We start from the raw sequence: 23,430 nt of genomic DNA, 5'->3' as shown, positions 1-23,430 counted from the left end.
TCTATTTCTCGGAGTCCGTAGTGGATGCTGGGGTTCCTGAAAGGACCATGGGGAATAGCGGCTCCGCAGGAGACAGGGCACAAAAAGTAAAGCTTTAGGATCAGGTGGTGTGCACTGGCTCCTCCCCCTATGACCCTCCTCCAAGCCAGTTAGGTACTGTGCCCGGACGAGCGTACACAATAAGGGAGGAATTTTGAATCCCGGGTAAGACTCATACCAGCCACACCAATCACACCGTACAACTTGTGATCTAAACCCAGTTAACAGTATGATAACAGCGGAGCCTCTGAAAAGATGGCTCACAACAATAATAACCCGATTTTTGTAACTATGTACAAGTATTGCAGATAATCCGCACTTGGGATGGGCGCCCAGCATCCACTACGGACTCCGAGAAATAGAATTATCGGTAAGTAAATTCTTATTTTCTCTATCGTCCTAGTGGATGCTGGGGTTCCTGAAAGGACCATGGGGATTATACCAAAGCTCCCAAACGGGCGGGAGAGTGCGGATGACTCTGCAGCACCGAATGAGAGAACTCCAGGTCCTCTTTTGCCAGGATATCAAATTTGTAGAATTTTACAAACGTGTTCTCCCCTGACCACGTAGCTGCTCGGCAGAGTTGTAATGCCGAGACCTCTCGGGCAGCCGCCCAAGATGAGCCCACCTTCCTTGTGGAATGGGCCTTAACCGATTTAGACTGTGGCAGGCCTGCCTCAGAATGTGCAAGTTGAATTGTGTTACAAATCCAACGAGCAATCGACTGCTTAGAAGCAGGCGCACCCAACTTGTTGGGTGCATACAGTATAAACAGCGAGTCAGATTTTCTGACTCCAGCTGTCCTGGAATATATTTTCAGGGCCCTGACAACTTCTAGCAACTTGGAGTCCTCCAAGTCCCTAGTAGGTGCAAGGCACCACAATAAGCTGGTTCAGGTGAAACACTGACACCACCTTAGGGAGAGAACTGGGGACGAGTCCGCAGCTCTGCCCTGTCCGAATGGACAAACAGATATGGGCTTTTTTGAGAAAAAAACACCAATTTGACACTCGCCTGGTCCAGGCCAGGGCCAAGAGCATGGTCACTTTTTATGTGAGATGCTGCAAATCCACATATTTGACTGGTTTTAAACCAATGTGATTTGAGAAATCCCAGAACTACGTTGAGATCCCACAGTGCCACTGGAGGCACAAAAAAGGGGTTTGTATATGCAATACTCCCTTGACAAACTTCTGGACTTCAGGAACTGAAGCCAATTCTTTCTGGAAGAAAATTTACAGGGCCGAATTTGAACCTTAATGGACCCCAATTTGAGGCCCATAGACACTCCTGTTTGCAGGAAATGCAGGAAACGACCGAGTTGAAATTTCTTTGTGGGGCCTTCCTGGCCTCACACCACGCAACAAATTTTCGCCACACGTGGTGATAATGTTGTGCGGTCACCTCCTTTCTGGCTTTGACCAGGGTAGGAATGACCTCTTCCGGAATGCCTTTTTTCCCTTAGGATCCGGCTTTCCATCGCCATGCCGACAAACGCAGCTGCGGTAAGTCTTGGAACAGACATGGTACTTGCTGAAGCAAGTCCCTTCTTAGCGGCAGAGGCCATAAGACCTCTGTAAGCATCTCTTGAAGTTCCGGGTACCAAGTCCTTCTTGGCCAATCCGGAGCCATGAGTATAGTTCTTACTCCTCTACGTCTTATAATTCTCAGCACCTTAGGTATGAGAAGCAGAGGAGGGAACACATACACCGACTGGTACACCCACGGTGTTACCAGAACGTCCACATCTATTGCCTGAGGGTCCCTTGACCTGGCGCAATACCTGTCCCGTTTTTTGTTCAGACGGGACGCCATCATGTCCACCTTTGGTATTTCCCAACGGTTTACAATCATGTGGAAAAAACTTCTCAATGAAGTTTCCACTCTCCCGGGTGGAGGTCGTGCTGAGGAAGTCTGCTTCCCAGTTTCCATTCCCGGGATGAAAAACTGCTGACAGTGTTATCACATGATTTTCCGCCCAGCGAAAAGTCCTTGCAGTTTCTGCCATTGCCCTCCTGCTTCTTGTGTCGCCCTGTCTGTTTACGTGGGCGACTGCCGTGATGTTTTTCCCACTGGATCAATACCGGCTGACCTTGAAGCAGAGGTCTTGCTAAGCTTAGAGCATTATAAATTTACCCTTAGCTCCAGTATATTTATGTGGAGAAAAGTCTCCATACTTGATCACACTCCCTGGAAATTTTTCCCTTGTGTGACTGCTCCCCAGCCTCTCAGGCTGGGCTCCGTGGTTACCAGCATCCAATCCTGAATGCCGAATCTGCGGCCCTCTAGAAGATGAGCACTCTATAACCACCACAGGAGAGACACCCTTGTCCTTGGATATTGGGTTATCCGCTGATGCATCTGAAGATGCGATCCGGACCATTTGTCCAGCAGATCCCACTGAAAAGTTCTTACGTGAAATCTGCCGAATGGAATTGCTTCGTAGGAAGCCACCATTTTTACCAGGACCCTTGTGCAATGATGCACTGTTTTTAGGAGGTTCCTGACTTGCTCGGATAACTCCCTGGCTTTCTCTTCCGGGAGAAACACCTTTTTCTGGACTGTGTCCAGAATCATCCCTAGGCACAGCAGACGTGTCGTCGGGATCAGCTGCGATTTTGGAATATTTAGAATCCACCCGTGCTGATTGTAGCAGTATCCGAGATAGTGCTACTCCGACCTCCAACTGTTCCCTGGACTATGCCCCTATCAGGAGATCGTCCAAGTAAGGGATAATTAAGACGCCTTTTCTTCGAAGAAGAATCATCAATTCGGCCATTACCTTGGTAAAGACCCCGGGGTGCCGTGGACAATCCAAACGGCAGCGTCTGAAACTGATAGTGACAGTTCTGCACCACGAACCTGAGGTACCCTTAGTGAGAAGGGCAAATTTGGGACATAGAGGTAAGCATCCCTGATGTCCCGGGACACTATATAGTCCCCTTCTTCCTGGTTCGTTATCACTGCTCTGAGTGACTTCATCTTAATTTGAACCTTTGTAAGTGTTCAAAAAAAAATTTTTTTTTTTTTTTTAGAATAAGTCTCACCTAGCCTTCTGGCTTCAGTACCACAATATAGTGTGGAATAATACCCCTTTTCTGTAGTAGGAGGGGTAATTTAATTGTCACCTGCTGGGAACACAGCTTGTGAATTTTTTCCCATACTACCTCCTTGTCGGAGGGAGACTTGGTAAAGCAGACTTCAGGAGCCTGCGAAGGGGAAACGTCTCGACATTCCCATCTGTACCCCCGGGATACTACATGTAGGATCCAGGGGTCCTGTACGGTCTCAGCGCCATGCTGAGAACTTGTCAGACGCGGTGGAACGCTTCTGTTCCTGGGAATAGGCTGCCTGTTGCAGTCTTCTTCCCTTTCCTCTATCCCTGGGCAGATATGATCTTATAGGGACGAGAGGACTGAGGCTGAAAAGACGGTGTCTTTTTCTGCAGAGATGTGACTTAGGGTAAAAAACGGTGGATTTTCCAGCAGTTGCCGTGACCACCAGGTCCGATGGACCGACCCCAAACAAGTCCTCTTCCTTTATACGGCCATACTGTGCCGTTTGGAATCTGCATCACCTGACCACTGTCGTGTCCATAACATCTTCTGGCAGTTATGGACATCGCGTTTATTCATGATGCCAGAGTGCAAATATCCCTCTGTGCATCTCGCATATATAGAAATGCTCTATAGTCAATAAAATACTGTCCCTGTCAAGGGTATCAATATTTTTAGTCAGGGAATCCGACCAAGCCACCCTAGCTCTGCACATCCAGGCTGAGGCGATCGCTGGCCGCAGTATAACACCAGTATGTGTGTATATACTTTTTATTATATTTTCCAGCCTTGTCAGCTGGTCCTTGAGGACGGCCCTATCTATAGACGGTACCGCCACTTGTTTTGATAAGCGTGTGAGCGCCTTATCCACCTTAAGGGGTGTTTCCCAACGCGCCCTAACTTCTGGCGGGAAAGGGTATACCGCCCATAATTTTCTATCGGGGGGAACCCACGCATCATCACACACTTTATTTAATTTATCTGATTCAGGAAAAACTATGGTAGTTTTTTCACATCCCACATAATACCCTCTTTTGTGGTACTTGTAGTATCAGAAATACGTAACACCTCCTTCATTGCCTTTAACGTGTGGCCCTAATAAGGAATACGTTTGTTTATTCACCGTCGACACTGGATTCAGTGTCCCTGTCTGTGTCGACCGACTAAAGTAAACGGGCGTTTTTAAAAACCCTTGACGGTGTTTTTGAGACGTCTGGACCGTACTAATTGTTTGTCGGCCGTCTCATGTCGTCAACCGACCTTGCAGCGTGTTGACATTATCACGTAATTTCCTAAATAAGCCATCCATTCCGGTGTCGACTCCCTAGAGAGTGACATCACCATTACAGGCAATTGCTCCGCCTCCTCACCAACATCGTCCTCCTACCTGTCGACACACACGTACCGACACACAGCACACACACAGGGAATGCTCTGATAGAGGACAGGACCCACTAGCCCTTTGGAGAGACAGAGGGAGAGTTTGCCAGCACACACCAAAAACGCTATAATTATATAGGGACAACCTTATATAAGTGTTTTCCCTTATAGCATCTTAATATATATATAAGCATATCGCCAAATTAGTGCCCCCCCTCTCTGTTTTAACCCTGTTTCTGTAGTGCAGTGCAGGGGAGAGCCTGGGAGCCTTCCCTCCAGCCTTTCTGTGAGGGAAAATGGCGCTGTGTGCTGAGGAGATAGGCCCCGCCCCTTTTTCGGGCGGCCTCGTCTCCCGCTCTTAACGGATTCTGGCAGGGGTTAAATATCTCCATATAGCCTCCGGAGGCTATATGTGAGGTATTTTTAGCCAAAATAGGTATTCATTTGCCTCCCAGGGCGCCCCCCTCCCAGCGCCCTGCACCCTCAGTGACTGCCGTGTGAAGTGTGCTGAGAGGAAAATGGCGCACAGCTGCAGTGCTGTGCGCTACCTTTAGAAGACTGAGGAGTCTTCTGCCGCCGATTCTGGACCTCTTCTTACTTCAGCATCTGCAAGGGGGCCGGCGGCAAGGCTCCGGTGACCATCCAGGCTGTACCTGTGATCGTCCCTCTGGAGCTGATGTCCAGTAGCCAAGAAGCCAATCCATCCTGCACGCAGGTGAGTTCACTTCTTCTCCCCTAAGTCCCTCGTTGCAGTGATCCTGTTGCCAGCAGGACTCACTGTAAAATAAAAAACCTAAGCTAAACTTTCCTAAGCAGCTCTTTAGGAGAGCCACCTAGATTGCACCCTTCTCGGCCGGGCACAAAATCTAACTGGCTTGGAGGAGGGTCATAGGGGGAGGAGCCAGTGCACACCACCTGATCCTAAAGCTTTACTTTTTGTGCCCTGTCTCCTGCGGAGCCGCTATTCCCCATGGTCCTTTCAGGAACCCCAGCATCCACTAGGACGATAGAGAAAAAAGGATACTTACAATCCCCGCTCCTGAGTCCCGGCCGTTGCAGACCTCCGCCGCCGCTCCTCTCCACGGATCTATGGGAGAGACGTCATGACGTCTCTCCCATAGCACAGCATAGACACTAGAGGTCAATCATGAGCCCTAGCGTCTGTGCCAGTCCCACAATGCTGTGCGGTGCGCGATGATGTCATCGCGCACTGCACAGCAAAGGTCCTCTCCACAAAGGGAAACTAGACGGATAGCGTCTAGTTCCCTTCACTGCGGGGGGGACCAGCGGGGGACACAGCGGCAGCGGGGGGCACAGTGGCGGATCTTGCCATGGTGCGGCGCCCTCCGGAAGGCGGCACCCCGGGCAAAAGTCCTGCTTGCCCGTGGCATGATCCGCTACTGAGTTCATACATCATTTTACTAGACCAGACCATCCGTAATATTTTCTACAAGGGACCTGTCCCGCACTCCACTCTGTCCCATGGCACCCCATACCCCCTCTCTGTTCTCTCCTGTCCCACCTAGTGGCGGAACTTCGGAGTAGCGGGCCCAGGTGCAAAAATATACTTTGGGTCCTTTTCCTCTAACCCCCCCCCCAAGTTCACAATATGCCACATTCCGGTGGGTGACAGGGAGAGGCAGAGGATGACAGGGAGAAGCAGTGGGTGACAGAGAGAGACAAGGCACAGGGTGACAGGGAGAGACAACAGTGTGGAAGGAGACCGTCAACTGCCGAGCAGATTCATGGGACCAGTGGGTGCCGATCATGGCTAGATGAACACGAAGACAATGCACTAACGGACAGCGGAGGAAAAGGTCCTGGTTAGGGTAAGATACGGACAGGTAACCTGTACCATTATGAAACTCCAGCATACCAGCTCTTTCCATATTACCCTAAAAGGGCTGTAAATATTTATTTAACAAACCCTTTCTTTTCACAGGTGCCACTGATATTATTTTTTAAAAATATTATTTTCTCTAGTTCTTTTTTACTTTTTCATTAGCGCCCATATCAATTGCTACACATCTGAATTTAATAATTGGGCTGCTGATAGAAACACAGTACAAACTGCTTACTAGGTATTATCGATGCCCCTCTCTTTTGCATAGGTTCTTTCCTTCTGTGTCCCCCCTGTATTGGAGGTGCGGAAAAGATCGAGGCACCCTTATCCACATATGGTGGGACTGCCCTTTGATTGCTGTTTATTGGAACAAGGTTATTCAAATTTCCTCTGAAATCCTGGGGTTCCAGGCTCCTAGTGAGCCTGACTTCTGGCTACTCTCCCATACTACAATCTCACTAGCAAAGTATAAACACTCCCTTCTTAAACATCTTAATAACGCAGCGAGAGCTATAGTACCAGTTCAATGGCGGTCTCCAGACCCTCCCGGGACTTGGGAATGGTTCCAGAGGATAGAATTTTATAGAACCATGGAAGACATTTTTCATTCGGTACTGGAAAAACACTGATTATGTCGCTACATGGTCCTCTTGGTTGTTTTTTAAATCTACCTCCACCTATAAAGACCAGATACCACTAGACTCTTCATAATACTGATTACCTAAATAAGCCATTACACTGACTAAATGACACACTTGCTATTAGATGCGATTGGTTCGCTCACTCATTCCCCCTCCCCAGAGCCGGCGGAACCCGCTCAACAAAGGGATGCAGTGCAGGGAGGCGCATGCCTGGAGAGGCGCACTCACTGCTCTGCATCCCTTTGATATGCGCAGTTGCTGCCGGCTGCTCCTATCACAGTAAATGCATACCGGCTCTTCAAGTCCCCACTCCAGCCAGGCCGCTGATGTAATTTCCTCCCGTCCTGTGCCAGCGCAGTGGCGCTAGCAATGGGAGGTGCGTGGGCGGGACTGAGACAAAGGACGGCTCTGGGAGCAGAGAGCTGCAGTTACTACTGACTGCAGTACTGCCAGGAGCCACTAGATGCCCCCATATCCATGGAGCCATCTCATCACCTACCAGGACTGAGGAACAATAGAGAGACTGCCCGGGGGGTTGTGTCTATCAGAGGAACTAAGTGAGTATTTTTTATGTTTGATTATCTATCTATCATCTATCTATGTGTCTGTCTGTCTATCTATCTATCTATCTATCTATCTATCTATCTATCTATCTATCTATCTATCTGTCTATCTGTCTGTCTGTCTGTCTGTTTTTTTTTTCACTCTGTCTCTCTTTGTTGAAGGGGTCTCTGCCTGCTATAATGTGTAAAATCCTGCCGTAATGTGTAAAATGGGGACACCTGCCTGCCATAATGTGTAAAATGGGGACTCTTGCCTGCCGTAATGCGTAAAATGGGGACACCTGCCTGCCATAATGCGTAAAATGGGGACTCTTGCCTGCCGTAATGCGTAAAATGGGGACACCTGCCTGCCGTAATGTATAAAATGGGGACACCTGCCTGCCGTAATGTGTAAAATGGGGACACCTGTCTGCCGTAATGTGTAAAATGGGGACTCTTGCCTGCCGTAACGCGTAAAATGGGGATACCTGCCTGCTATAATGTGTAAAATCCTTCCGTAATGTGTAAAATGGGGACAACTGCCTGCCATAATGCATAAAATGGGGACTCTTGCCTGCCGTAATGCGTAAAATGGGGACACCTGCCTGCGGCTGCCGCAATGTATAAAATGGGGACACCTGCCTGCTGTAATGTGTAAAATGGGGACACCTGTCTGCCGTAATGTGTAAAGTGGGGACTCTTGCCTGCCATAATGTGTAAAATGGGGACACCTGTCTGCCGTAATGTCTAAAATGGGGACACCTGTCTTCCGTAATGTGTAAATTGGGGACTCTTGCCTGCCGTAATGCGTAAAATGGGGACTCTTGCCTGCCGTAATGCGTAAAATGGGGACACCTGTCTGCCGTAATGTGTAAAATGGGGACATCTGCCTGCCGTAATGCATAAAATGGGGACACTTGCCTGCCGTACTGTGTAAAATGGGCACACCTGCCTGCCGTACTGTGTAAAATGGGCACACCTGCCTGCACTAATGTATAAAATGGGGACACCTGCCTGCACTAATGTGTAAAATGGGGACACCTGCCTGCCGTAATGCGTAAAATGGGGACACCTGCCTGCCGTAATGTATAAAATGGGGACACCTGCTTGCCATAATGTGTAAAATGGGGACACCTGCTTGCCATAATGTGTAAAATGGAGACTCTTGCCTGCCGTAATGTGTAAAATGGGGACTCTTGCCTGGCGTAATGTGTAAAGTGGGGACTCTTGCCTGCCGTAATGTGTAAAATGGGGACTCTTGCCTGCCGTAAAGTGTAAAATGACAGTCGGAGTACCGACATCAGTGAATCGAGTTCCATCTGTGCGCTATGCGCGGTGTAAATGTGAACAAGATTGTGCTACTGTATGGAGTAATTTGAATTGGTGCTATTGTGTGACCACGCCCCACCTGTTTTTTTTGCGGCGTGAGACTTCGTACTGCATTGTCCCTTTATTAAGTATGGGAGAGAGGGCGCAAATTTATAGTTTGCAGGAGGGCGCCGAACACCCTTGCACCGGCCCTGCCCCTCCCCCTCCTTTTTTTTTTTTTTACTCTACTCTCTCCCACCCACTACCCTTTGTCTTGTCTTGTTTTTGTTTATGTAAGTTGCGGTTTCATTGTATTTTGTTGTACTTATTTCTCTATTGCGTATGCAAACTGAATATTTTAATGATGATCTTTTGATCTATAGTGAAAAAATTTTTATTTCCTTGAGAGATCAATTACATACAATTTTTCTTTTTCTTTCTGTATGGATGATATTATACCGATGTACTATGATACGTTGTTCTGTCGGACTCTGTGTTAATACAATATCGACATGTTTGTATTATCTATAATATTTTTGAAAATCCAAAATAAAGAATATATAATAATTGGGCTGCTCACCAATAGCGCAGAGCAAATAATAAAACTCACCAGGGAGAGACAACAGGTAACATGAAGAGCCAGTGGGTGACAGGGAGAGGGTGACAGGATTACAATCACACAGTCCTGCACACAGGGAGCTTGATAGTGCATCCACTGGTTTAAGCAGCAACCCACATGTCGTCACACAGAAAAAAAATGTGCCCCCCCATCTTGCCCCCTTATTTAAAAGCAAGTCCTGTACAAAGTCTGGTGCTGGGTGGAGAACAGGGGCACGTACCTTGGTGGAGGTGGGTGTTAAAAGAAGAGTCTGTGCTACTGCACATCTTCCTGTGCTCAAGAGAGGTCTCATGCCCTATCCCAAGATGGCCTCCAGCATCACTATTGAGAATGTGCAGGGAGCAGAGGCGTAACTAGGGTTTTTGGAGCCCAGGACAAGATTACGAATGGCGGCAGCAGGGAGTAGGGACGGAGGCAGCAGGGAGTAGGGACGGAGGCAGCATGGTGTAGGGACGGAGGCAGCAGGGAGTAGGGACAGAAGCAGCATGGAGTAGGGACAGAAGCAGCAGGGAGTAGGGACGGAGGCAGCAGGGAGTAGGGACGGAGGCAGCATGGTGTAGGGACGGAGGCAGCAGGGAGTAGGGGCGGAAGCAGCATGGAGTAGGGACAGAAGCAGCAGGGAGTAGGGACGGAGGCAGCATGGAGTAGGGACGGGACGGAGGCAGCAGGGAGTAGGGACGGAGGCAGCAGGGAGTAGGGACGGAGGCAGCATGGAGTAGGGACGGAGGCAGCATGGAGTAGGGACGGAGGCAGCATGGAGTAGGGAAGGAGGCAGCAGGGAGTAGGGACAGAGGCAGCAGGGAGTAGGGACGGAGGCAGCAGGGAGTAGGGACAGAGGCAGCAGGGAGTAGGGAAGGAGGCAGCAGGGAGTAGGGACAGAGGCAGCAGGGAGTAGGGACGGAGGCAGCATGGAGTAGGGAAGGAGGCAGCAGGGAGTAGGGACGGAGGCAGCAGGGAGTAGGGACGGAGGCAGCAGGGAGTAGGGACGGAGGCAGCAGGGAGTAGGGACAGAGGCAGTATGAAGTAGGGACAGAAGCAGCCTGGAACCCCCCATTGGGAAGCACCACCGTACCAGCACCCTCCATGGACCAGGCTCCCACCGCATACCTGTAAGAAGAGCTCCGGCAGCCGCCTGGGTGGGGAGGGAGAAGAGGAGAATCAACGGGGAGAGCGGCAGCATCCAGCCTGGGGGACAGAGACCGAACTGCTCCGAGGTCAGTAGCGGAGTCGGGCGGGCGGGTGTCCAGTGGGCTGCCAGGGAGCAGCGGCTGTCTCACGCTACTTGCAGCCGTTATTCGTGGGGGGACGGGGGGTGCATGCGGAGCAGAGGATGAGGGGAGGGCGGGAGATCATACTCCTCATGGTCTCCGCCCCTTCCAAGTTCCTCCCTCTGTTGTTGGCAGCAGCACAATGACGGCGGCGGTGGGCAGCGGGCGAGATACCGAAGGGGGGCCGAGCAGGTACGATGCCCTGGCCAGCGGCGCCCCCATTCTGCTGGACCTCCCACGTGCCCTGCTCGACCCCCCTTAGTTACGCCTCTGGCAGGGAGCACCTAAGAGTGTGTACACACGATGAGATATTTTCTTTCGATTTTGACTGTATAATCAAAATTGCAAGAAAAGTTAGTGCAGATCGCAAGGTGAAAGTCACCTTGCGATCCCGATGCGCGGTCCCGCCAAGTCGGCATCGCAAGAAAAGATAGACTGTGCAGGCAAGTCAATCCTTGCTAGATCGGTGTACTATCTAGTTCATCTCACATGTCAATGACATCTCACATAAGCCAAAATCTCACATAAGCCAAAATCGTAAGCACACATAGGCCCTCATTCCGAGTTGTTCGCTCGCAAGCTGCTTTTAGCAGCTTTGCACACGCTAAGCCGCCGCCTACTGGGAGTGAATCTTAGCTTATCAAAATTGCGAACGAAAGATTAGCAAAATTGCGAATAGAAATTTCTTAGCAGTTTCTGAGTAGCTCCAGACTTTCTCGGCAACTGCGATCAGTTCAGTCAGTTTCGTTCCTGGTTTGACGTCACAAACACTCCCAGCGTTCGGCCAGACACTCCTCCATTTCTCCAGACACTCCCGCGTTTTTCCCAGAAACGGTAGCGTTTTTTCGCACACACCCATAAAACGGTCAGTTTCCGCCCAGAAACACCCACTTCCTGTCAATCACATTACGATCACCAGAACGAAGAAAAAACCTCGTAATGCCGTGAGTAAAATACCTAACTGCATAGCAAATTTACTTGGCGCAGTCGCACTGTGGACATTGCGCATGCGCATTAGCGACTAATCGCTCCGTTGCTAGAAAAATATAACGAGCGAACAACTCGGAATGACCCCCATAGTCCATATCTCAAGAAAAGTTAGTCAAAATCTGTGCTATCTGGGCTCCGGGGAGTTCAAGGGAAATCGCAAGTGAAAATCGGGCATAGCAAGGATCTCACCGTGTGTACACACCCTTATTTTTCATTTTCTTTACTGTATAAGACTGTGTAGTTACATGGTGGAAGACAGAAGTCTCCTACTTAACTCCTATGATAGACATGGTTAACACATGCCATAAACCTGTTCCAGCATCCTGCACAGCTACCCGCTTGCAGTATACACTCACCAGCTGGTGAGCTGTATGAAACCTCATTCTGCTCCAGCTCCGCTCCATCACCAGTATTCATGTAACAGTGGCTATTGCTGTACCTGCTATCACTAAGCCAACACCATTTGTTAAGTAACTGGGCTGTTCATACAGTAGTTTCAGTCATCCAGTGGTGTGTGCCCATATAACTCTGCAATATCAACACCTGCACACAGATTGCAAACTGATGCGGCTGCACAAAAGCCTTCCTCCCTGAGGTAAAGGGGCAGATTTCCCAGGTAGTGGGGTCCACCCTGCTCCCATTGCTGAGTCAGACTTTGCTCAAAATAGTGATGTGCACCGGACATTTTTCGGGTTTTGTGTTTTGGATTCGGTTCCGCGGCCGTGTTTTGGATTCGGACGCATTTTGGCAAAACCTCCCTTAAAATTTTTTGTCGGATTCGGGTGTGTTTTGGATTCGGGTGTTTTTTTTTCAAAAAACCCTCAAAAACAGCTTAAATCATAGAATTTAGGGGTCATTTTGATCCCATAGTATTATTAACCTCAATAACCATAATTTCCACTCATTTCCAGTCTATTCTGAACACCTCACACCTCACAATATTATTTTTAGTCCTAAAATTTGCACCGAGGTCGCTGGATGGCTAAGCTAAGCGACCCAAGTGGCCGACACAAACACCTGGCCCATCTAGGAGTGCCACTGCAGTGTCAGACAGGATGGCAGATTTAAAAAATAGTCCCCAAATAGCACATGATGCAAAGAAAAAAAGAGGTGCACCAAGGTCGCTGGATGGCTAAGCTAAGCGACACAAGTGGCCGACACAAACACCGGGCCCATCTAGGAGTGGCACTGCAGTGTCAGACAGGATGGCAGATTTAAAAATAGTCCCCAAACAGCACATGATGCAAAGAAAAAAAGAGGTGCAATGAGGTAGCTGTGTGACTAAGCTAAGCGACACAAGTGGCCGACACAAACACCTAGCCCATCTAGGAGTGGCACTGCAGTTTTCTAGCGAGAGGATGAGTGCTTCCATCCTCATGTGAATCTGAACCACTAGCCATGAACATAGGCCAGGGCCTCAGCCATTCTTTGCCACTCTGTGTCGTAAATGGCATACTGGCAAGTTTATGCTTCTCATCACACGCTTTTAATTTTGATTTTTGGGTCAGTTTACTGAACTTTTGTAGTATACTTGACGACAAAGAGGTAGAGCAGTGGACTACTGTACCGTACTGCTATATATATATACTGTTGGTCACAGCAACATTCTGCACTGTCCCCTCCTACTATATACTGCGCACAACTAAAATGCAGCACAGGTATGGATGTATAGTATACTTGACGACACAGAGGTACAGCAGTGGACTACTGTACCGTACTGCTATATATATACTGGTGGTCACAGCAACATTCTGCACTGTCCCCTCCTACTATATACTGCGCACAACTAAAATGCAGCACAGGTATGAATGCATAGTATACTTGATGACACAGAGGTAGAGCAGTGGACTACTGTACCGTACTGCAATATATATACTGGTGGTCAGCAAAATTCTGCACTGTCCTCCTACTATATACTGCGCACAACTAAAATGCAGCACAGGTATGGATGCATAGTATACTTGACGACCCGGAGGTAGAGCAGTGGACTACTGTACTGTACTGCTATATATATATATATATATACTGGTGGTCACAGCAACATTCTGCACTGTCCCCTCCTACTATATACTGCGCATAACTAAAATGCAGCACAGGTATGGATGGATAGTATACTTGACGACACAGAGATAGAGCAGTGGACTACTGTACCGTACTGCTATATATATACTGGTGGTCAGCAAAATTCTGCACTGTCCTCCTACTATACTACAATGCAGCACAGATATGGAGCGTTTTTCACGCAGAGAACGTAGATATTTTCAGCACACTGAGCACAGATATTTGCAGCACACTGAGCACATATTTGCAAGCACACTGAACACAGATATTTGCAGCACCTGAACACAGAAACTGAGAGAACGCTGCACATCCTCTCGCTATCATCTCCAATGCACGAGTGAAAATGGCGGCGACGCGTGGCTCCTTATATAGAATACGAATCTCGCGAGAATCCGACAGCGGGATGATGACGTTCGGGCGCTCTCGGGTTAACCGAGCAAGGTGGGAGGATCCGAGGCTGCCTCGGAACCGTGTAAAATAGGTGAAGTTCGGGGGGGGGGGGGGGGTTGGATCCCGAGGAACCGAACCCGCTCATCACTAGTTAGTGTATGCGTATGTTGTTTTTTTCCATACGTTTGCTAACAACATTGCTTTTGCTCTCCAGTTTCCTGTAATAAGCAGGAGGAAATGATTTTGCCACTTTACAGGTCACTGGTAAGAGCTCTTCTTGAGTAATGTGTACAGGTCTGGAGGGCAGGCTATATCACCAAAAAGACTAAAATAGAAAACACTCAGAGAAGGACAAACAAAAACAATCCATAAATTATATGAGACAACTTGTTCAGAGCTGTTTTTGTTTCATCTTTGTTTAAAAAAATTTTTTTGTAAACCCCGATTCTGCTCTTTAGCTAGGTACACACTCATACCTCCCAACATTTATAATATGGAAAGAGGGACCTTTATGCGCGGCAAAGCCACAACCGCCCGGAAAGTGGGTGTGGCCTCAGTAAAAGGGGGCGTGGCTTTGTTGCAATGCTGCAACCGCCTGCCACTCCTTCGGTTTTCGTCACTGAGGGGGCATGCCCAGCTCTCTGTGAGCTGCTGGCATGCCCCCTCTCCCTCTGTCGCCTGTGAATAGACGCTGTGCGCACAGCTTCTATTCATCGCTGCTCTGCTAAGCAGAGCAGCAGTGACAGGATCCTCCCAACTGCCCCCCTCCACTGCAAGACACTGCGGCCTATGTGTGGGACAGCGGGACAGTCCCAAAAAAACAGGTCTGTCCCGCGAAAATAGGGACAGTTGGGGAGGTATGCGCACTAGATGATTCTTTGAACGATGTGGACGATGACACATCGTTTCGACAATTGTCCAGTGTGTACACACAATATAGCACGCTCGTTAATGATGTCACCTATCGTGTGAACATGCAGGTCAATCTGACGATATCGTCAAAAACTGCATATTCGAGAATGTGGCAGGATGACGTCACTGAATGATATCGTTAGTGAGATCATTCAGTGTGTACGCATTATCTCGTTTGCTCGGGAGTTCAAGGGCAAACACTGACGATATCACTCATTTAGCATATCGACTAGTGTGTACCCAGCTTTAATCCTTTAATAAAAAAAATAAAAAAACTTGCTGTACTGTAGAGGCCCTTTAAGGGGCGTATTCATTTTTCTGTACCAGGTGGATACAAAATCACTGGAGCAATTCAACATTGCTCCAGTGCGGAGACAGCTGATCCGAACATCAGATGTCACTGTGATTGCTACAAAAGTAGCGGTGAAACTTAGCTTACTTGGCAGTGCTATCAGGGACGGTTCGAGCCCTCTCTGCGCCCCGGGCAGAAAATGGGGTGTGGCATAATACAGGGGGCGTGGTCAGTTACGCCCCCTGTACAGTAGTAGCGCCGCTTAACTGCTGAGCGGTGTGCGATGACGTCATCGCGCACCGCACAGCAAAAGGTCCTCTCCACGAAGGGAAACTAGACGCGTAGCGTCTAGTTCCCTTCACAAGGGGACACAGCCAGGGGACACAGCGGGCAGCGGAGGGCACAGCAGTAGCGGATCTTGCCATGGTGCGGCGCCCTCCGGATGGTGCCAGCGCCCTCCGGAAGGCGGCGCTCCGGGCAAAAGTCCTGCTTGCCCGTGGCAAGATCCGCTACTGAGTGCTAGTGCGCATGCATGAACTTGGGGGGAGTTGAACATCTTTGCAACTCGGAACTGGGAATCAGCGCCTTCTGAAAATGGTGAAGGTTCCCGTTGTCAAGCTCCAAAAACGTTGTATTTTCAGAGCTTAATGAATTTAGGTTCCCATTCAAAGGTACGAAGACAGCTGGTCAAATTGGGACTGAAAAGTAAGGAGATCTCCATGATGTTACGTTAAATTGCGTTACCTTTGTAATGAATAACAATTTCTGCAAAATTAGGTGGAATTGTTAATTTTTACTAACTTTTGTAGAAATTAAGGGATAATTGATAAACCACTATGTGCATTTAAAATGATGATCAGACTTGTATCCTGAGATAACTTGAGAGTTTTATTGTAGATGTTTTCAGATAATGTCATTCAGAGTTAGTTCTGAGAAAGAAATTTAGAATGCAATTTAGAAAAGTACTAATAAATGGAACACACAAAAACCATCACATTAGACATCTTGGGCCAAATGTAATAGAGTGAGAGTTTCAGAAAGTGAGAGATTTGGTAAGGTTTTTCAGGTTTTTTTTAAAGTGACAATCATTTACACTGCAAAACCAGGTTAATCTTGCTGTGTACATGATTGCCACTTTAAAAAAAATCTGCAAAACCTTACCAAATCTCTCATTTTTTGAAACTTTCAGAGTTCTATTTAAGATGGGATGTTGCCCATAGCAACCAATCAGATTCCAAGTATTATCTTCTAGAAGGTGCTAGATAAATGAGAAGTAGAATCTGATTGGTTGCTATGGGCAACATCCCATCTTAAATAGAACTCCCATCTTAGTAAATTTACCCCTCAGTCTATTACATTTGGCCCCTTATGTTATTTAAATTCATCTTTTATTCTGTTCTTATTTTTGAGTTTGTGCTACAGTATCTAACCCATACTCCTCTCTTAGGTTAACTGTGAAAAATATGTGGGTGATGAAGAAAAAGTAGTATAAATGGATATAGTAAATCATAACCAACATAAAGCCATTTCTATGCTGCCCCCTATATAGTGCTGCCCTGTGCAGTAATAATACAAGGGAAGATGTCAGCTAAAGACATGTGGACAGCACTGCAGGCAGCATACCAGGATGGAGGTCTCAAGAGAAGAATAAATGTAAGATGTGTATTGTACAACACTAAGTTATGTGAATGCAGAAACATGAGTGGCTATATTGACAAAATTACGTTTGTTTTTCAACAATTAACATCTGTTGGAATGCAATGAGATGAAGAGATCGCTACAGCAATGTTACAGAACTTGACAGCTGGTTTGACTTCCTAGTTGTGTTGAAAGCAACCACAGTAAAAATAACCATAGACACAGTCAGAGCAGAGAGAGTTACTACAGTTCCAAGAACATGTACCCTACTACCCTGTGAGTTAAATGCAAAATTCAGAAAATTCAACATCAAGTGCTACAATTGTCACAAAATCTCAAAGATGAGTCAGCCTTGATTGTCACACAGAAAAGATTGACGGTATATAATTTTGGGTACAACAAGGCATTTCAGCTAATATGAGTAATAGTTCACCATGTTAACCAAATGTGACCCTATACAAATCGATGGGATTGGCAATAAAGTACTTTACAGCTACTAAAATTGGAACAATTAAAGCTCACTTGAGAGATGTAACAAGGGCAAAAGTCTCAGAGATCAAAGATGTACTTTACATACCAGAGGTGGAGACAAACAGAGATGGACTGGGGGCCCAACTCGGCCCTGGCATGCACATGACAGGGGCGCGCACACTACGAAAGGGTACGCACGGACACTTCCAACGGGGGCATGCTGCGAGTTAGGGGGTGTGGACTCACGGCATGCCCTATTTCCATGGAGACAGGTGGGAGTGCGCGACACGGCACACGGGGGAGTGTCATGAGTCAGGGGTTGTGGACTCGCGACATGCCTCTATTTCCATGGAGAAGGACGGGAGAGCGGCCATACCAGAGAGCCAGTGGCTGCGCGCGGCCTTCCTAGCTCTCTGTGACAGGACCGGCTCACCAGCCCATTGGCCCTTCTGGCATTTGCCAGAAGTGCCAGATGGGCAGTCCGGCGCTGGGGACAAATCTTATGGCCATCAGTGTCCAAGAACTGAGAGACCACAGAGTTTGCATCACTAAAGAAAAGTGTATTGTGCGAAACAGAAAGGGGACAGTCTTAGCTTCAGGCAGAAGGTGTCAGCAATTGTACATCCTTGATGCACATCACTGTTATGTGATGATACCTTGTAAGTGGACAGGTACTTTTTGACATTCATAGATGGCTTCATGAGAATGACACATGTACGAGGGGTCTGAAGTACAGTAGCAATGAATACTGCAGACTACTACCAATTCACTTGCAGCTACATTATCTGGACTCAGAACAAAGACTACATCCAGGGAATCTTAGGAGCATTCACATGTGGAATCCTGGAGCCTGATAGGTACTAAGCCAGCAAAATTAAAAAAAAAACCAGGAAACTGGAGTGGAATCAAATCGAGGGGGATGTAGGGGAGTGGGTGCCCAGTAATATTATGCCCAGGGGTGCATTGAATCCTAAATCTGTCCATTGTAAGAGGTGTAAAAGAGGGTGAGAACAAAGTCATGGAGAGATTTGATGGATAAAGGTTCCTTTGTCCACTGAAGAAGACTCTGATGGGGAAATCTAGCTGTCTTGATAAACAAGGAATTAATAAAAATGGATTAGAGGCTCAGCAATCTGGTATTTTAAACTTCTTGATAAATTTGCAAGTATGGTATAGAAGTGCCCACTCCTAAATGCCTCCACCATATTAGTAGCCAGAATAACCCTGTTACTTATGCCATAATATTGTTCAGAACAGGAATTCTCCTGGAAAGTAAGGTGCAAGGTCCCAGTTTTTCTTTGACATTTCTTTAAAGGTTCCAACATATCTCAAAACACTTTATAGGGTTATAACAATACACTTTTAAGGTTCTCCTCAATGTATGATGACCTCTTTTCTATTCTGGTTTGAATACAAGGAAGGGCTTGTTCTTGGGCATCTGAAGTCAATGATACATTGGTGAATGTATGAGATCAGAGGACAAATATTCCTACTGCAGAATTCAATACTTCAGGGAAGCCTAGAAACAATGGCCTATCAATGAAATGGGTTCTTGAGTAAGAAAAGACATAGTTCTACACAGTCTGGGATTAACAAAGGTCACAGTGTTGGTAGGAGAAGCTCCCCAACATACAGTAGGGTAACTGGAACACATTTGACTTTGATCCTTTCATCATAAGTGGTAATTAAGGCCTGCAAGTGTAAATCTATAGTGGCCTTCTTGCAGTGACGTCACTATAAGCTTGATGAAAAATATAACTGGCATGAAATACAGTGCCTCCTTACTTGAGTTTTTTTTACCTGTATCACCAGCTTTTTAGCTATTGACTAAGAGTTGGGAAATAAGTATTTAGCAATTTCTGAAGAAGGTGGGAGGAAGTGCATCGTACTTTAAGAAAGTTTAAATGAAGGTCGACATTTTTGGTTTCCTTTTTCTTTGATGCTGGGCAGGAGTGCTGGCTAACTATTGCTGAGTTCATATAGTAGAGGGAATGTAAAAGAGTGCAAGAACCAGGAAGTGCCAGACTTTTTCCGAGTTATCACGTATTTTTAAAGGGGCAATCAGTTTCACAGCAAAACCAACCTGGTTTTGCCATGTAACTGATTGCTGCTTTAAAAATACACGAGAACTTGGACGAAGTCCCGCACCTCCTGGTTCTCGCACTCTGAGGGTCATTCCGACCCGTTCGCAAGCAGCGGTTCATCGCTGCGGTGCGAACGGGTCAGAAATGCGCATGTGCGGTGCCCGCAATGCGCACGTGCGTCATTACCCAGCGACAGCCGTCGCCGGGCAACGACCAGAAGAAAGGAGGAAGTGATCGCTAGCGCGATCGCAAGAAATGGACAGCGGAAAACGATGGCGGATGCTCACGGTTTTCCGGGCGCGGAGATCCGAATGCAGGCGTGTCCAGGCGTGACCATCACCGCTGGATCCATCGCACAGGGTAAGTAACTGCAGGGCTAGTCTTGTCCTGCACAAAACTTTTTTTTAGCATAGCAGGGCTGCACAAGCGATCGCAGCCCTGCTATGCTAAAATACACTCCCCCATAGGCGGCGTCTAATTGATTGCACGAGCAGCAAAAAGTTGCTACGTGCGATCAACTCGGAATGACCCCCTCTATTACATTACCCCCAACATTTTTGTTACTTTCTCTTACGTCCTAGAGGATGCTGGGGACTCCGTAAGGACCATGGGGTATAGACGGGCTCTGCAGGAGATAGGGCACCTAAAAAAAACTTTGACTATGGGTGTGCACTGGCTCCTCCCTCTATGCCCCTCCTCCAGACCTCAGTTAGATCTTGTGCCCAGAGGAGAAAGGGTGCACTGCAGAGAGCTCTCCAGAGTTTTCTGTGGAAAAAGAATTTTGTTATGTTTTTTATTTTCAGGGAGTCCTTTTGGCAACAGGCTCTCTGCATCGTGGGACCGAGGAGAGAGAAGCAGAGCTGGCTTGTCAAGTTGGGCTCTGTTTCTAAGGCTACTGGACACCATTAGCTCCAGAGGGAATCGGAACACAGGTCTCACCTGGGGTTCGTCCCGGAGCCGCACCGCCGTCCTCCTCACAGATGCCGAAGATAGAAGCCGGGTGAGTATGAGAAGGCAGAAGACATCATAGGCGGCAGCAGACATCAGATCTTCATGAGGTAAGGTGCGCAGCGGTAAGCTGCGCGCCATTGCTCCCATTCACACACACAGAGCAGCACTGAAGGGTGCAGGGCGCAGGGGGGGGCGCCCTGGGCAGCAATAAACCTCACATTTGGGCACTGAAAAGGTAGATTAGGCTGCTGGGCAGTAATTCTACGATCCCCCGTTATTTTCTATAAAAAAATCACCGGGACTGAAGCTCGCCGTCGGGTGGGCGGAGCTTGATCCCCAGCACTAACCAGCGCCATTTTCTCCACAGAAGCTGCATGAGGAAAACACTGGCTCCCTGGTCTCTCCCCTGCTGAACATTCAGGCTGGAAAAAAGAGGAGGGGGGCATTTTGAGCGCAGTGAGTGGGAATCTGGTCATTTTATATATATATAAAAGCGCTATCTGGTCATATTTTTCCAGTGTTATTAAGCGCTGGGTGTGTGCTGGCATACTCTCTCTCTGTCTCTCCTAAGGGCCTGGTTGGGGTTTTGTCCCCTTATAGGTTAATCCCTGTGTGTGTGTGGGGTGTCGGTACGTGGTGTCGACATGTCTGAAGCGGAAGGCTTTTCCAAGGAGGAGGTGGAGCAAATGAGTGGTGTGTCCCCGTCGGTTGTGCCGACTCCAGATTGGATGGACATGTGGCATATGTTGAATGCAAGTGTGGCATCTTTACATAAAAAGCTTGATAAGGCTGATTTAGGGGGTACATCAGGGGGTCAATCCTCAGATTGGACCGACTCACAGGGCCCGTCGGGGTCTCAAAAGCGTCCCTTAACACAAGACACTACTACCGACACGGATTCTGATTCCAGTGTCGACTATGACGAAATAAAATTGCACCCTAAGGTGACTAAAACCATTCAGTGTATGATTGTGGCAATAAGGGATGTGTTGCATATTGTGGATGAACCCTCTGTCCCCGACACAAGGGTACACATGTTTTAGGAAAAGAAACAGATTATTAACTTTCCCACATCTCATGAATTAAATGAATTCTTTGGAAAAGCTTGGGAGACTCCGGATAAGAGACCGCAGATCCCCAAAAGAATTTATATGGCATACCCTTTCCCTAAGCAGGACAGGGAGATTTGGGAATCACCCCCCACTGTGGACAAAGCCCTGACGCGCTTGTCCAAGAAGGTGGCGCTACCGTCTCCTGACACAGCAGCCCTTAAGGACCCTGCAGATCGCAGGCAAGAAACTACCCTAAAGTGTATTTATTCTCATACGGGTGCTGTGCTAAGACCGACAATTGCGTCGGCATGGGTGTGTAGCACAATTGCAGCTTGGACCGATGAGCTGACAGATCAATTTGATAATATGGATAAGGATACTATATTCCTAACTCTAGCCCATATTAAAGACGCAGTCTTATTTATGAGGGATGCTCAAAGGGACATTGGATTGCTAGCTTCTAGGGCCAATGCCATGTCTGTCTCAGCGAGAAGATCCTTATGGACTCGCCAATGGACGGGTGATGCGAATTCCAAGAAACATATGGAAGTACTACCCTACAAGGGTGATGTATTATTTGGGGATGGGCTGACGGACCTGGTTTCCACAGCCACATCAGGTAAATCAAATTTTTTACCATATATTCCCCAACAGCAAAAGAAAGTAACACCCTATCAGATGCAGTCCTTTCGGTCGCACAAGTCCAAAAGAGGTCGGGGATCCTCTTTCCTCGCCAGAGGTAAGGGCAGAGGCAAGAGAGCACGTGCTTCGGCAGTTGCCCAGGAACCAAAGTCCTCCCTGGCTGCTCCAAAACCCACAGCATGACGCTGGGGCTCCCCTGAGGGAGTCCGCACCGGTGGGGGCACGTCTTCGACTCTTCAGTCAGGCCTGGGTCAGTTCGGACCTGAATCCCTGGGTGTTGGAAATAGTTTCCCAGGGTTACAAATTGGAATTCGAGGAGGTGCCCCCGCGCCGATTTTTCAAATCGGCCCTACCAGCTTCCACATCGGAAAAGGGATGTAGTGTTAGCTGCAATTCAAACGCTGTGTATACAGCAAGTGATAATCAAGGTTCCCCTGCACCAGCAGGGAAGAGGTTTCTATTCAACCCGATTTGTGGTCCCGAAACCGGACGGTTCGGTCAGACCTATTTTGAATCTGAAATCCCTAAACCTGTACATAAGAAGATTCAAATTCAAAATGGAATCTCTCAGAGCGATAATAGCCAACATAGAGGAGGGGGAGTTTATGGTGTCTCTGGACATAAAGGATGCGTACCTTCATGTCCCCATATATGCCCCCCATCAGGAATATCTGAGATTCGCTGTACAGGATTGTCATTACCAATTTCAGATGTTGCCGTTTGGACTCTCCACGGCCCCGAGGATTTTCACCAAGATAATGGCGGAAATGATGGTGGTCCTGCGCAAGCATGGAGTCACAATTATCCCATATTTGGACGATCTCCTGATAAAAGCGAGATCAAGGGAGAAATTGCTGAACAGTGTGGCGCTCTCGCTGAGAGTGCTCCAGCAACACGGTTGGATTCTAAATCTACCGAAGTCACAGTTGATTCCGACAACTCGACTACCGTTCCTAGGTATGATACTGGATACGGAACAAATGAAGGTCTTCCTCCCAATAGAGAAAGCCCAAGACATACAGAACATGGTCAGAGACCTGCTAAAACCAAAAAGGGTGTCAGTTCACCAATGCACTCGAGTTCTGGGGAAAATGGTGGCGGCCTACGAGGCCATTCCCTTCGGCAGGTTCCATGCAAGGACTTTTCAATGGGACCTTCTGGACAAGTGGTCCGGGTCCCATCTGCACTTACATCGGAAAATAACTCTGTCCCCAGGGACCAGAGTGTCCCTCCTGTGGTGGTTGCAAAGTG

The 23,430-nt window shown here is 47.9% G+C and overlaps 1 long non-coding RNA gene across 1 annotated transcript; it reads left to right on the top strand.

The window, feature by feature from the left end:
• Positions 1-7,366: 7,366 nt before the first annotated feature.
• On the top strand, positions 7,367-17,481 carry LOC134957105 (uncharacterized). Its single transcript, XR_010186463.1, has 2 exons — positions 7,367-7,516; positions 16,789-17,481. It is a non-coding gene; the product is annotated as an uncharacterized LOC134957105 (long non-coding RNA).
• Positions 17,482-23,430: the final 5,949 nt, after the last annotated feature.

The sequence above is a fragment of the Pseudophryne corroboree genome, chromosome 9, assembly GCF_028390025.1.
Source record: "Pseudophryne corroboree isolate aPseCor3 chromosome 9, aPseCor3.hap2, whole genome shotgun sequence".
NCBI lineage: Eukaryota > Metazoa > Chordata > Amphibia > Anura > Myobatrachidae > Pseudophryne > Pseudophryne corroboree.
Note: the sequence above shows the minus strand (reverse complement) of the source record. Positions and strands in the feature narration are given on the sequence as shown.